The sequence below is a fragment of the Odocoileus virginianus genome, chromosome 1 (genome assembly GCF_023699985.2).
Source record: "Odocoileus virginianus isolate 20LAN1187 ecotype Illinois chromosome 1, Ovbor_1.2, whole genome shotgun sequence".
Classification (NCBI taxonomy): Eukaryota; Metazoa; Chordata; class Mammalia; order Artiodactyla; family Cervidae; genus Odocoileus; species Odocoileus virginianus.
This window is the reverse complement of record NC_069674.1, coordinates 15,472,055-15,487,630: the sequence shown is the minus strand read 5'-3', so window position 1 is coordinate 15,487,630 and position 15,576 is coordinate 15,472,055.

Sequence of the window (15,576 nt, the reverse complement as noted above, 5' to 3'; positions counted from 1 at the left end):
CTTCAGCTTCAGCATCAGTCCTTCCAATGAATATTCAGGGTTGATTTCATTTAGGATTGGTTTGATCTCCTTGCTGTCCAAGGGACTCTCAGGAGTCTTGAGAGTCTCCAACACGACAGTTTGAAAGCATCAACTTGTTGGCACTCAGCCCTCTTTATGGTCCAGCTCTCACATCTGTACATGACTACTGGAAAGTATGTATGCTACTGTTGCTACGTCGCTTCAGTCGTATCCAACTCTGTGGGACCCCAGAGATGGCAGCCCACTAGGCTCCCCAGTCCCTGGGATCCTCCAGGCAAGAATACTGGAGTGGGGTGCCATTTCCTTCTCCAAAAGTATGTATATTCTTACATAAATATTCAGTTTTTAAAGAGATGGCATATATTAGTAGTAGGTTTTTTTAGTGCTAGTAAAGATTACTATAAAAATGAAAATAGTTCAACAAGTATATAAAATATAAAGAAAAGTTCACTTCTGTACCTGTATGTCACCTCTCAGGGGCAGCCGCTATCCCTGTTGAGATGGACTGCTCTTCCATTTTCAGTGTGGACTGGAGCTGAGAGGGAAGTTTCCTGACTTGCTTTCCTCTTAAATATATTCACCTGGGATGATGATCATCACATATGTAGTTTATAAAAATTAAAGGCTTCTTATCTTCCAGGTGTTTTGACTCAGAGAGAGTCAGCGAGGAAAACATGATGTGTTTCACGGTGACACAGTTCCTCAGAGGGTGACTCCAAGACTTAGCTCCCCTGGCCACAGCCACCAGCCCAGGCTGAGCTCCAGACTCAGAGGCGCTCAGGATTCCGTCTTGAATTTGAGCTGTAGACCACAGTGCTCGTGGGAAGCTGGTGGTGGGCACTGGTGCTGAGGGGGTCAGGAGTGGAGGGACCTAGGGCAGCAGAGTGCGAGCCTGGCCTGTCCCTCAAACCTGCTTTCTGGATTCCATCCCCTTCTGTCTGCAGTCATAATTTCAGTTCACCACTGTCTATGGAGCACAGATTGTGTGCCTGGCATGTGGGTAAATCTTAGGAGCCTGCACTACAACGATCTCCTATTTAAAAAAATATATTTACTTATTTGACTGCATTGGGACTTAGTTATGGAGAGCAGGATCTTCAATCACATCATTTTGTTGCAGTGCCCAGACTCTACAGTTGTGGTATGTGGCTCCACGGTTGAGATGTGCACAGGCTTATTTGCCCCTTGGCATGTGGGATCCTTAGTTCCCCCACTAGGGATCGAACCCACATCCCCTGCATTGCTAGGCAGATTCTTAACCATTGGACCACCAGGGAAGTCTGTCCTCTGTCTTCAGTCTCTCCCTTTTCAACTGGTTCTTTCCCATCATCATTAAACATGATCAAGCTCTACATGCCTCCTTGGACCCCAAATCCCCTCCAGCCAACACCCTATCTATTCCTTCCCCATAACAACCAACCTTCTTTAACAAGAGAATTGTGCCCCTCTCTCTCCATTTTGTCACATCCCAAGCACTCCTAAACCACTTGTGGTCTGTTTCAGCCCTCGCTAGTCTGCCAGCCTTCTTTGCCAAGAACCTAATGTATCACCAGATCCAGCGACATCCTTCAGTACCTCTTACCTCTCAGAAGCTCTTGCCATTGTCAGTCATTGCCTCAGCCTCATGCCCCATGCCTCTGTGGCTTTCCGAGCCCCACACTCTGCTGGGTTTCCTTTACTGCCCCGCTGCTCCTCCTTGAGTCTGCTCCCAGAGCTCTCCACCCGCCATCATGTCAGGGAGTGTCCAGCTCTCTCTCCAGCCCAGATCTTTCTCCTGACCTTGTCCATAACAGCTGTGCCATGGGTTGGATTTTGTCCCACAACCCTGTCTTGCCCCAAACTCATATGTTGAAGTCTTAACCCGGAGAGCCTCTGAATGTATCCTTATCTGAAATTAGGTAATTAGTTAAGATGAAGTCACACTACAGTAGAGTGGGCCCCTAATCCAATATGACTGGTGTCCTTATGAAAAGGGGAGGTGTGAATACAGACATGCACACTGGGAGAACGCCTTGTGAACACAAAGGCAGAGATCGGGGTGAAGTGCCTACAAGTCAAGGGATGCCAGAGATCGCTGGCAAGCCACAGAGTTCAGGGAGAGGCCTGGAACCAGTTCTTCTTTGCAGCCTTCAGGAGGATCCAGCCCTGTTGATGCCATGATCTTGGACTTTCAGTCTCTAGAACTGTGAGACAATAGATTTCTATTGTTTAAGCCACTGGGCTTGTGGTACTTTGTTATGGCAGCCCTAGGAAACCAATACAAGTGTCTCCAGTTCAGATGGCTCCCTGTCCAGGGGACAGCTTACCCTGACCGTTCACCACCACTGACTCAGCTGGGCCAATCAGATTGTCCCTTGCAGGAATTTGGCACTTGATTCTAAGAGACCTGGAGCTGGGAGTTGTCACAACTCCCAGTTGGGCAGCTCTCTAGAGACAAAGAGGCTTCCCAGGTGGCGCTAGTGGTAAAGAACCCACCTGCCAATACAGGAGAAGCAAGAAAACTCACTGGTAAAACTTAGCTGAGCCTGGAGTTTGTAGGAAAAGTTTGATAAGATATTCAATTTCTGTAATACATATAGGACTACAATATTCAGATTTTCTGTTTCATCATGTCAGTTTGGGAAAGTTGTGTTTTTCAAGGAGTTTGTCCATTTCATGCCTGTTTTCTAATATATTGGCAAAACATTGTTCAAAATATTCCCTTAATATTTAAGCATCTTAAAATCTATTTATTAGGCTGCATCGCGTCCTAACTGCGGCATGCAGGCTCTGGGGCCAGTGGGTTAGCTGCTCTGCCGCATGTGGGCTCTTAGTTCCCCAACCAGGGATGGAACCCGTGTCCGCTTCATTGGAAGGCAGATTCTTAACTACTGGACCATGGGGAAGTACCTCCCTCAAATGCCTGTGGAATCTGTTATGATGTTCCCTCTCTCATTGGACTTGATATTTTCTTAGTCATTACTCATCTGATGGGTGAAATTTCAACTTGCATTTCTTGAGACGTGAATGAGGTTGAACATGCTTTGTTCACTGCGTTGCTGACAAGTATCTTTGACAACCTCAGTGAAGAGGGCCACGGAGATTCCCTCTGAGGCCCGTTCCAGATCACGAGTTGGTTCCAGGAAGTGGCCCAGCCGGTACCCTTGTCACCTGCTGGCAAACCGCAGAGTTCACTGCTCCAGGAGGCTGATGGTATCTGGCCTGTCTGAGTGTAAACCAAACCACAGCTGGTTGCTCCCAGAGAGGGAGCAAACACGCCCAGCCCTGGCTCTTGGCTGATGTCACCCCCTGCGGCATCCTGAGCCCTTCCGGCCGGATGCTCAGATGGGGAGGGAGAGGTTTCCGCACGGCTGGCTCACTGGCACGGTCCATCTTCAATTCACATTCCACCTGCTCAGAACCTCAGGAGCCCCCAAGCCAGGGTGGCACTTCCACCCCTGGGGCCCCGGTCCGTCACCTGTGACTGTCTTCATAGCACTCGGCACTGTCTTGGGCCAACGTGTTCATATATTTGTTTTGTCATTTAATGTCTGTCTCCGACCCTCTAGCAGCCACTGTTTTGTATCCCCAGGACAGTACCTGGCAGGCCCCTCTACGGTTCTCTGCTGACATTACCCCTGGTGACATATTATGAATATTTATGAAATAAACATTGCTGAATGGGTGCTGGGCGGGATGCTTGACGTATCTTGTCTCATTTCTTCTCCCTCCCCCCACCCCCTGCCAATTTTTGACAAATTTTAAACATTAAGGAAAATGAAAGCACACCCAGTGAACACGAACACTTGCAGAGCCTCCAACGGTTAGCATATCATCATGTTTGCTTTGTGGTTCTCTCCACACAAATGTACTTTTTGTTGGTGTTGAACCACATGAATGAGCTTCAGACCTCGAGAAACTTGTGGCTAAATACTTTAGCATGTTATCACCCACGAATATAGTGTTCTACGGAGGTCCATTGGCCTCCCTGGGGCTCAGCAGTGAAGAATCCACCTGCAATGCTGGAGGCGCAGGAGCCACAGGTTCAGTCCCTGGGCCAGGATGATCCCCTGGAGGAGGGCATGGCAACCCACTCCAGTGTTCCTGCCTGGAGAATCCCATGGACAGAGGAGCCTGGCAGGCTACGTCCACAGGGTTGCGAAGAGTCGGACACAACTGAAATGACTCAGCACAGTATGGACCATCCTTGTGCCAAGAAATGAACAAGTACTCCACACCAGATGCTGTTATAGAGACCATGTTTAAATCCCCCCAATTAGTTTCGAACTCGGATCCAGTCAGTTTATTTTGGTATAGTGCTTTCAGCTGTGAGGTCTATTTACTCTTCACCTTAATAACCTTGTGGAGAAGACACTAAAATTACTAAAACTCCTACTTTACAGGAAACTCAGAGTGAGAGAGGTTGGGGCACTTGCCAGGGTCACACGACTGCGAAGTGGGAGACTCGGGATGCGGTCGTGTATCTCCGAACCCAGACACAGCTTCTCTCCCCATTTCCTACCTCTTGCCTGCCTCGGCCCCCAGAGGTTTCTCTCCGGGTCTCTGGAGGCTCCCTGCAAGTCACGGGCTGAGGCGGAGGTGAAGGAGCTGACCCAGTCACTCGGCAGTTACTTACTTTCAAGTTCCTCCAGCCACCTCCTCACCCGGATCTTATCTCTGTTGCTCTCTGAGACAGTAGCTGTTGGCTGGGAGTGACACGGCGTCCTGCTTCTGCCTCAGTTATTTGGTGGAGGATCCACTTGAGCTGGAGGAGGGATGAGTGTGGAGCTGGTGGAGGAACACGTGGTGGCCTTCAGTTAGGTGTGCAGATACAGGGAGGGCTGCAGCGGGGTGAGAAAACGTCCCCCCGGATGCGTGCAGGCTCACACGAGACTCAGGTGCCGTAACAGGGCAGGAAAACAGCTCCCTGAGTCATCGGCTGCTTGCTCCCTGCGTGTTGAAACAAAGAGCCTCCCTTGCTGGGAGCTCCACTCCTAGAATCCATTCTCCTACAACGCAGCACACTGATGCTGTGCACTCAGGCCTGTAAGTGACTGACCTGTGTGAACAGAGAACCCTGATGAATACACAGTGACGTGTGGGACAGACCCAGCTCTCCTATGGATTAATGTCCCCACTGCAGCTGACCTCTAGGGGTCTGGGGCTCCATACGTGGAAAGACCTGGATGGGGGCAGGTGCAGGAAACAGGAGACCAGGGGTGGAAAGAGACAAGGAGGGGCGAAGAGGATTGCTCAGCCTCTATAATGGGATGAGCCGGCTCCTGATTATAATTATACATACAGGAAAAAAAATATACATATATAGGAAATATATATACATGTATGTCTCTAATGGGCCTCCCTGGAGGCTCAGCGGTAAAGAATTTGCCTGCAATGCAGCAGACGCAGTTCTGATCCCTAGGTCGCAAAGATCCCCTGGAGAAGGAAATGGCAACCCATTCCAGTATTCTTGCCTGGGAAATCCCATGGACAGAGGAGCCTGGCAGGTCACAGTCCATGGAGTCGCAAAAGAGTTGGACATGACTTAGCAACCAGACAAAAACCATATGTCCTCAATGTTTCTGTCTCTCTAAAGACCCTGACAAATCCGGCCTTTGTGGTACAGGCTCCCTCCTCCCTGCCGTCCTCCCAGGGCCGCGCCTCCCAGAGATGGCCCCACACACATCCACTCCTGCCCTCCCCGGGCTGAGGTCCTGCCCCTGCCTGCCCCTCCAGGGCAGGCACCAGGCACTGTGGGAACACCTGTCCCCACCCAGTCTCCTCCAGCCTCGGGCTGTTCTTTGGACTCAGTCCATGGAGTCTTCCTCTATCCAAAACCTCCTGTGTTATGATTATTTTATGAGTCTAGGCAGGCTTTTAAAAATGAAAGCACTCAACTCTCCCCTGGGGCTAGGAACAATTCAATTTCTAGGACAAAAAGTCCAACCGCGAGGAAGAAGCAGAAGAATACCTCTCTTTTGGTAGTGAGTCTATGGGACACCGAGGTGGCTAACTTCGAATCAGACCATTCCTACCCATCCGCTTTGTCTCTTCCGTGCTGTCAGGAGCAGAGGTGATGAGATGCTGGGCTTGCGCTCACATCAGAGTCCAGGGGAGTTCACAGCTGCACTGTTGAAGCACACCCTGGTCAAGAGACCCGCTGCTGAGCTGTGCCCAGGCCCCAGGGGTAAGTGACCACAGTGGAAGATGTGGGGTTCTCCCTGCAAGACCCCAACTATCTTCTCAAGTCCTACAGTGCAGACCTCGGTGAGGACAAACAGCCTGGTCTTCCCAGGAGGGTGGGCTGCTCCAGTGTGGCCTGATGCAAGGCTACATGGTGGTACTGGAGACAGCAGGCAGCCCAGGACCACTCAGGACAAAAAAGGCGAGATGAAAGGTTTCAGCAACCGCACAGCCCGCAAGGGGGTCCCCTGACCGTCTTTCAGGCCTAGACTTGGCTCTGACAGGCTTGAACTGCCCTGGTTACTTCTGTCAGTCGGAGATGAGGGGCCGCCCATCTCAGGCATGGAGTCACCTGCCCTCCTAGGCCCCGGTCCATCCCCATTCTCCAAGGGCTCACTCTCCCTGCCTCCACCTGTCCCGGGTCCCTCCACCCACCTCAAGACAGGTGGTGCTTCCCAAGACCTGCCTCAGATACTGGAAGGGCCCCACATCCTCAAGGACTTTCCATGTGAGAAATAAGAGGGGCCTCACACTTACACAGTGACCCTACCCCTAGGGATACCCACCCCCTTCATGAGGGAGCAGCCCCGGGACCCAAGGGATTCTCCACACACTGCCCCCAAATCCTGGCCCCCTCTCCTCCCTGCTGACCTGATGCCAGGACACCCCATGGCCACAGAAGCAGGCCTTGTGAGGCTCTTCCCTGCCCAGGTTAATAACACTGGTAATGATTATGGCCTTTAGGGAAGGCCAGGAGCACGTGACAGTGTGACACACTGGCATTAACCCCCGTGAGGAAGACTAAGCTGGGGAGTGGGTTTTCATCAGACCTGGCTCTCGGTGATGTCGTACAGATGCTTTCCAAACAGTGAGTGTGTTTGTGCAGACCCTCCCCAGTCCTGTACCCGTGATGCGTGTGACTTGGCTGCCAGCCCTCAAATACAAGGAGAGGGATGGCTGGATGGAGATGCTCACAGCACAGAGTGAGGTGGAGATATTCCCAGGTGCAGGTCCATGTGCATCAAAACACCCCAGCTTTCTAGAAGACGTTAGAACAAAAATGCAGGCAAGTAGAAAACGAGGCTTTCTCTCCCCAAAATAAAAGTCAAAGTCATCAGTTAATGAAAAACTGATGTCTGATGGGGAGACTATTGGAGATCTCTGGCTGTGAAGAAAATCTATTTAGGAAAATAGTTTAGACGGCTTTCTAAAATTTCTTTTAATTCTGTAAAATAAATCTGGCAGGGAAAGCTAGATATTTTATAATAATGCAGACTGAGAACTTTCCCTACCATGTACCATGAAGGTATACAGCTATCTATCTAACATCTATCTTTCATTTATCTATTTATCATATGGTAAGAGTTGTGGCAGAGGGCTTCCTAGGTGGCGCAGGGGTAAAGAATCCGCCTGCCAATGCAGGAGACACAGGAGACTCAGGGAGGTTTGATCCCTGGGTTGGGAAGATCCCCTACAGAAGGAAATGGCAACCCGCTCCAGTATTCTTGCCTGGAAAATTCCATAGACAGAGGAGCCTGGCGGGCTACAGTCCATGAGGTTGCAAAGAGTCAGACAGGACTGAGCGCGCCCACACACAGTGGTGGCAGAGAGGCAGACAAATGAGAGACAGAGAGAGAGAAAGACAGGCAGGGAGAGCAGGACCAGCTGCTGCCTAAATACAAACACTGTGAATCTTTGGTCAAGTAGAAGTCATCAGTCACTCAGCTCTGGGTGATGTGAACAAAAACCCTCTAGAGAGGCAAACTTCTAGGATAAGGGTCTCACATCCCTGTCAGTCTTGGGACTGAGTTCATGGACTCCATCAAGGTCCATCTTTCTCTATAAAGGAACAGACACTACTATTCCTGGGGACCCATCAGAGAACCCAGGCCACAGGGACCACACTACATGCCATTCTGTGACCACAGAACCTAGCCTGCACCAATCCAAGTTAGAGATCCACAGACACAATCCTGAAGTTCCTTCGGGGTTCAGATCGGGAGATAACCATGGTCAAGATCAATTCCCAATCTCACGATGAATGTCTATGCTTTAGAAGAAAACTGAATCTACTCATTTACCGTAAAGATGTGTGAGGGGATGGGAGTTTTTAGGGCAGTATTTCTTAATTGGTTTATGTATAGATTCCTTTGACTCTCCAGTGAATCCTGGGAACACTCTCCCTAGTAAAATACATACACTTTGCAGTTTTCAGTGTTGGAGGGGGTCACAGATTCCCTGAAGCCCACCCATGAGCAGCAAGGTAAGGACCCCTGGTCTACAGGCTGAAGCTCTAATTATCTGGCTTATCTATTCCACTGCATTTTTGCCCATGAAGCTTCTTTCATAGGCCATCGGAAGGCTGGTTTCCACCTGTCTCCTCAGACCCCCAAACTGGGATTACATGACTATCATACATAGCAAATTTAAATACCCTGACTCAGACAGCAGGAGAGCCAGTCTGGCCACTGTGCCTGAGAACTAAACAGTGATTTTGAGCCAGAACTGTGCCATTTCTGCAAGCAAAATACAATGACTGAAACAGGCATTTAAGCTATGGCTAATTTTGAAGAGACCTTCACTGTGATGATTAAGATAAGGTATAATTTTAAAAACCTGGAGGGGTAACCTCCTGCAAGGATGATGATGGCTCTGGCCGAGGAGGCCAGCTTTTCATAGACTTATGTTTCTCTGGCTGCTGAGACAGCTCAGGGTCTGTTTGGGCTACAAAGCCTCCCTTTGCTTTGGGGTCTGGAGACACATAAATTTGAGACTGTCTGGCTTGTTTATCTTAAGAGATTTTATTGGAGATCAGACAGGTTTCTGAATCCAACCTGACAGAGAAAGAAAAGCTTTCTAGTAACTTTTATGAGCTGAATTTCTCTGTCCCTCCAGCCTCCCCTCCTCCCATCACCATGGAAATGGAGGAGAAGATGAGGGGTTTAATGCTATCTTGTTTGGAGATCTTAATGGTATCCATTGAACTGTGTCCTTCACAAATTCCTATGTTGAAGTCCTAATCCCTAGTAGCTCAGAATGTAACTTTATTTGGAGCTGAGGTTCTTGCAGATGTAATTAGTTAAGGTGAGGTCATTGGAATGGGCCCTGCGTGTATGCGTATGTGCTTAGTCACTCAGTCATGTCCGACTCTTTGCGACCCCATGGACTGCAGCCTGCCAGGCTCCTCTGTTCGTGGGATTCTCCAGGCAAGAGTATTGGAGTGGGTTGCCATTTCCTCCTCCAGGAAATCGTCCCAACCCAGGGACTGAACCAGCACCTCCTGTGTCTCCTGCTTTGCAGGGGGATTCTTCACCCACTGAGCTGTTGGGGAAGGTCCTAATCCATCAGAAAAAGGGGAGATTTGGACACAGACATGCATGCAGGGAGAACACCATGTGAACATAAAGGCGGATGGCGGAGATGTGTCTACAGGCCAAGGAACACCAAAGATGGCCAGCAAACCTCTGGAAGCCAGGAGAGAGGCAAGATTCTACCTGACAGCCCTCAGAAAGGACGAACTCTGCTGATGCCTTGATCTCGGACTTCTAGACTCCAGAACTGTGAGACAGGACATTTCTGTTTTCTAAGCAAGTGATCCCCAACCTTTTTGGCACCAGGGGCTGGTTTCATGGAAGACTTTTCCATGGACCTGGGGAGGGGATGGTTTCAGTATGATTCAAGGTACTATATTTACTGTGCACTTTATTTCTATTATTATGATGTCAGCTCCACCTCAGATCATCAGGCACTAGATCCCAGACACTGGGGATCTAAGTCATCTCGTTTATGATACTTTGTTACAGAAACCCCAGGAAGCAAACACACTGACCTGGGCCTTTGGTAGGCCACAAGGAAACGCCTCATTGTCCCACTTCAAACATCATCAAAAAGTGCTCAACTACACAGATTTTTACAGACCAGGTGGTGGGAACATAAACTCACTCTTGGCCCCCCTTAATCTCTGTCCGCCAGAACTGTAATGACCTTTCTATTTACAGAAGAGAGTCTGTATGTCTGAGATAGTCTGGGAACAAGAGAAACGAAGGTGAGCCATTCACAGCTTGGCTTGAAGAGCTAGGCTAGAGTCAGCAGAATGGTGCAAACACGTTTTCTGCCTGAAAACCTTATGATCAAATACAGATTTAAGAGTCTTGACATTACACTCCCCAGCAGCTCCCCCTGGTGGAGACCACAGGCACAGGAAAAGATTTGCCATTCCAGCTAAAACGCGGAGCAACTCGGGAAGGGATTTCTACCTGTGGGAGAACACAGGTGAGAAGGGGTCCAGAGAAGCCAGGGAGTCATGGGCTGGGGCTCCATGCAGGAGCCTGTTCTCCAAGGAGTCACCTAACTCCTCGAAAGCTGCAGCTGGCCCCGATCTGTGAGAATTAGGAAAAGCCCCACCATTCCCATTCAGTGTGGGCAGGCTCACAGAGAGGAGGTGGATTTGAAAAATGTGCCCTTTCCTCCAGGTGACATGGCTCTGCGATCAGGTAAGAGCTGAATTCCAGATCCTAATGGCTCCCCACCCCCCACCCGCCCCCCACCCCCGCCCAGGCCAGGCGTTGGGTGCTCAGTGAGCAGCCTACACAGATGTGAAGGGCAGTTCTGATTGCTCTCTTCGTTCTCAGTCTGTATCCGCTTCTATTCATGCACTTGTCCCACATGGGTGGGGGACAGCTTGTTGCTCAAGAATGACAGCCGGGACTTCCCTGGTGGTCCAGTGACTAAGACTGGGAGCTCCCAATGCAGGGGGCTTAGGTTCGATACCTGGTTAGGGAACTAGATCCCACCTGCTACACCTAAAGATGCTGCAACTAAGGCCCAGCACAGCTAAGTAAGTGAGGAAAAAAAAAAAAAAAAAAAAAAGAATGGCAGCCAAGGCTCCAAATGTGGGTAAGAAGTGCTGGGTGGTCCACAGTTTAAGTCCAAGGAGGCCAACAGTCAGACCAAGCCTGTCCACAGGGCTTACTGAGTGGTGCCTATTGAAAACTTTCCCTTTTTCCCATCCTCCTCCCCCCCCCCCCCCCAAATAGGGGAGGAGGTCAGCAGCCTTTGAGAGCTCAGCGCTTGTGGGGAGAGGCCATTCTCTTAAAAGGGGGGTGGTGCCTTCCCCCCATGATGCCAAGTTGGGGATTGCAAGAAAACCCCTAAGGCGGGGGGTGGGGGGTGTCTGAAGAAGAGGAGGCTGGAGTCCCTTTCCACCTGATTGTTTGCTGAGCTGCAGAAACCACTTGCCTTCTGGGTTTGTTCTGGAGCAAGTGGGCTGGTGGGGATGAGGTGGCTCAGGGTCAGGCCGGTCCAGAAACTTCGGAGGTCGGTCCCGCCGGGTCTTCTGAGTCTCTAACCTGGGGTGCACGCAGGGAGGGTGCACTCAGGCTAACCCTGGTGGCGCTCCCTCTAACACCCTGGTCTCCCTGAACACCTTCCCCAGTCAACTAGTGGGGTACCCTGAGCCAGAATTCTCCCAGAGAGGTCTTATGTGGCTCTGAGCCGACCTCTCTGGGGCCACCGACCCGCCCTTCTGAAGAGAGAGGCATCCTCAACAGGAGGCCTGACTCAGAGCTTGGACCAGACCGGCCTCCACCCACGGAGATGGCCCTAGGTCGCGCGCTGTTGTCGGGCAGGGAAACGCCATCCCTCATCCGCCCCCAACAAGGCCTTCTGGAAGAGGGTCCAGTCCCCTCCACAGAACTTTCCCGCACTCACCAGAACGTTCCACAGGTGTACTTGGGCCACCCGAAGTTAGAACGTGGTAGGATACCCTTACATATCGCTAGATGGCGACCCTGCGTTAAGAGAAAGCGAAATATCGCTGGAAACAGCGCCGCTCGCCGCCTGCCTGCCTCTCCGCCGAGGCGGGGTCTCTGGAAAGTATCGAGACAGAAGAGGGTGCAGGCGGAAGGTGCTGGCTTTCGGGTTCGCCCGGGGACTCCGGGAGCGTGGCTCTGGGGGGCATTTCTTCCCCCAGGGCCCCCGGGAGCGGGGATGTCCTTCCCCAGTAGGGCACACACGCGCCAGCCCAGCTTCCCGCGGCTCCGGAGCTGTGCGCACACGCGGAGTGGCTCCTCGTTACCCGCTGGGTACCAGCTTTGCCCCCCAAAGATGTTTTCAGGTGAAGCACCATCTCAGGGGGAGGACGTGAGCCCTGCGAGAGGGGGATAGAACGCTCACGGCTGAGCACCGGCCTCCAAGACACAGGCTCAAGGCCACGGCCAAGGTGGCGCCCGCGCGCCGCAGCAAGGTCAGACCCGGGCGGGTTCCTAGAAAAACCAGAGTGGCTCCGTGTGCTCTCAACTGTACAACTTTAATAATAACGGCGGGCTTCCCAGGTGGCGCTAGTGGTACAGAACCTTCCTGCCGAGGCGGGAGACGTAAGAGATGTAGGTTCGATTCCTGGGTGGGGAAGATCCCCTGGAGGAGGGCTTGGCAACCCATTCCAGTTTTCTTGCCTGGAGAATCCCATGGACAGGGGAGCCTGGCGGGCTGTGGTCCATAGTCTCCCAAAGGGTCGGACACAACTGAAGCGACTTCGCCAAAACAAACAACGGCAACAATAATGAAAGCTGCAGTGTGTTTGAAAGCTTGTGGAATTGGCCCGAGGGTGCTCAGTTGTGTCCGACTCTTTGTGACCCGGTGGACTGTAGCCCCGGTTCCTCTGTCCATGGGATTTCCCAGGCAAGAGTACTGGAGTGGGTTGCCATTTCCTCCTCCAGGGAATCTTGCCCACTCGGGGATCGAACCTGCATTTCCTGCATTGCAGGTGGATTCTTTACCACTGAGCCACAGGGACCCTCTCTGGGCATGTTTGGAAAGTGGCAACTGGAGGCCACTTTTGAATCTTTACCCTTTATATTAATTCTCAGTACTATATATTTTGTGTATGTTTCATTTTGGTCCTGAAACAACTCCCTCAGGGAGATGGGGCACGGAGCTTTATTGCAGGGCAGTGATTTGCCCAAGCCCAGTGGTAAGTTAACAGCCCAGCTAGTGCCGAAACTAGCCTGTGCCATATCACAGGAAGCTTTTGCCAAGATGGCTTGTGTGCCAGACGCTGTGTAAGGTTCAGGGTATTCAGCACTAAGTAAGATGCCAGGTTCCTCTTTTTGATAGTTGATAGTTACTCAAAGAGATGTTGGGCCCTGATCACCCCATCTAAAACAGCGCCCCCTATCTGCCAACAGTCATTACTCTCTCTCCTTAAGTCTCCTAATAGCAAACTACCCCACCTGGGTGAGGTTTATTGCCTCCCCCCTCCCCCCACTACAGCATCCACTCCGGAAGCCCAGGAAGATGCCTGCAAGTCTCCAATCTCCAACCCGCCCCCTCACCCGGGCTTTCTTGCTCAAGCCCTCTCTGGGCAAGGCAGCCCCAGAACTTCCAGTTTTCTAGAAGTGATCCCTGCCACCACAGCTGCTGCTCCAGAAACCAAGTTATGGGTTTCTTGTTTGGCTTCTGGCCCCCAGAGGACACTTGCCTTCCCTGTTGGCAATTCACTGTGCCCTGCGGCTGCCAAATTCGGGCTTCTGGTCTGGGTGAGGGAAAATGTCTCATAGTAACTACCAAAAGTCCAAAGCAATTCACATGGTTGGGGGAAGAGTCCGCAGCAGCTGCTTTGTCTTCAAGAGACCTATTTCCCAGGCGCTTCTTAAATCTTGACCTGTTCAAACGTGGCAATGGCTCCGGATACTTTAATGACGGTCACAACTAGGTGTGTGTGTGTGTGTGGGGGGGTGCTAGTGACATCCAGTGGATAGACAGACACCGTGGTGTCCTTAGGGCTCCCCTGTAGCTCAAATGGTAAAGAATCTGTCTGCAATGCAGGAGACATTGAACCCAAGCCGGGTTCAGTCCCTGGGTTGGGAAGATCCCCTGGAGAAAGAAATGGCAATCCACTCCAGTGTCTTTGACTGGTGAATTCTGTGAACAGAGGAGCCTGGCGGGCTATAGTCCATGGGGTTGCAAAGAGTCAGACACGACTGAGTGACTAAATTTCACTTTTCATTTCACGCTGTCATTACACATCCTACATTGCACAAGACAGCCCCCCCCCACACCCGCCTACTCCTGTAACAAAGAATCATCCCGACCAACATGTCAACAGTGCAAAAGTTGCAAAACCCTGGGACATGGCTTTTTAGGTTTATTTGACTCCTGAGTTGCTCCTTTAAAAACAAATCTCAATCTGAAAGAAGTTTTGGTGTATATATATACACAACAGAATATTACCCAGCTGTAAAAAGAGTGAAATAACACCATTTTCAGCAACATGGGTGGACCCTGAGATTATTATACTAAGTGAATAAGTCGGACAGAAAAAGACAAATATCATATATCACTTATATGTGAAATCTAAAAACAAGAATACAAATAAATCTATTTACAAAATAGAAACAGACTCACAAACATAAAAAAACAAACTTATGTTTACCAAAAGGGAAGGCAGGGAAGGGATAAATTAGGAGTATGGAATCAACAGGTACACACTACTATATATAAAATAGATAAGGAGCAATGGTTTACTATATGGCACAGGGAACATTATTCAATATCTTGTAATAACCTATAATGTAAAATAATTTGAAAAATACAACTGACCCACTTTGCTGTACCCCTGAAACTAACACAATATTATAAACCAATTATAGTTTAAAAAATCTCAATCCAGAGTGTTCCTGAGCTTATTCTAATACTGCAAGTTAACCACTTGTTAACTTGTCTACTTGTAACTAGTTTCTTTTTTACTTTGTGACCTTTTTTCAAACCATTGTGCCAGTTTGTATCACTTCTGGAGCATCGCTTAATGTTCAGTAATGTACTGCATGCGTGCCTGTGTGCTAAGTCGCTTCAGTCGTGTCCAACTCTTTGCAACCTTATGGACTGTAGCCCGCCAGGCTCCTTTGTCCATGGGATTCTCCAGGGAAGAATACTGCAGTGGGTTGCCATCTCTCCTCCAGGGGATCTTCCCAGCCCAGGGATGGCACCTGCATCTGTTATGTCTCCTGTATTGGTAGGCAGTTTCTTTACCACTAATGCCACCTGGGAAGCCCTCAGTAATACAGGGACAACAGCCAAACTGCAGTGAGAGGTGGATGCTAGCTAAGTGAGGCCCACCACTGGATAACTGTTCTACACCTTTGAAAAACTACACACGACTACATATCATAGGACTTTGGTCACACAAAATGAGAACACTAAGACTTAGACTCACTACAACTTACCCCGAGTCTTCTTGGGTTGTATGGTATTAATTTTCTTTAAGCGGTTTAGACTGCAAGTATTTACTGGGTGTGTTTGGAGTAAGGGAGAAACGAAGCAGGAAGAGATACAGCCCTGTTGTGTGAGGACCGGTGCTGACACCGAAACGCCTCTTGGGGGCGCTGTTCTTTCTTC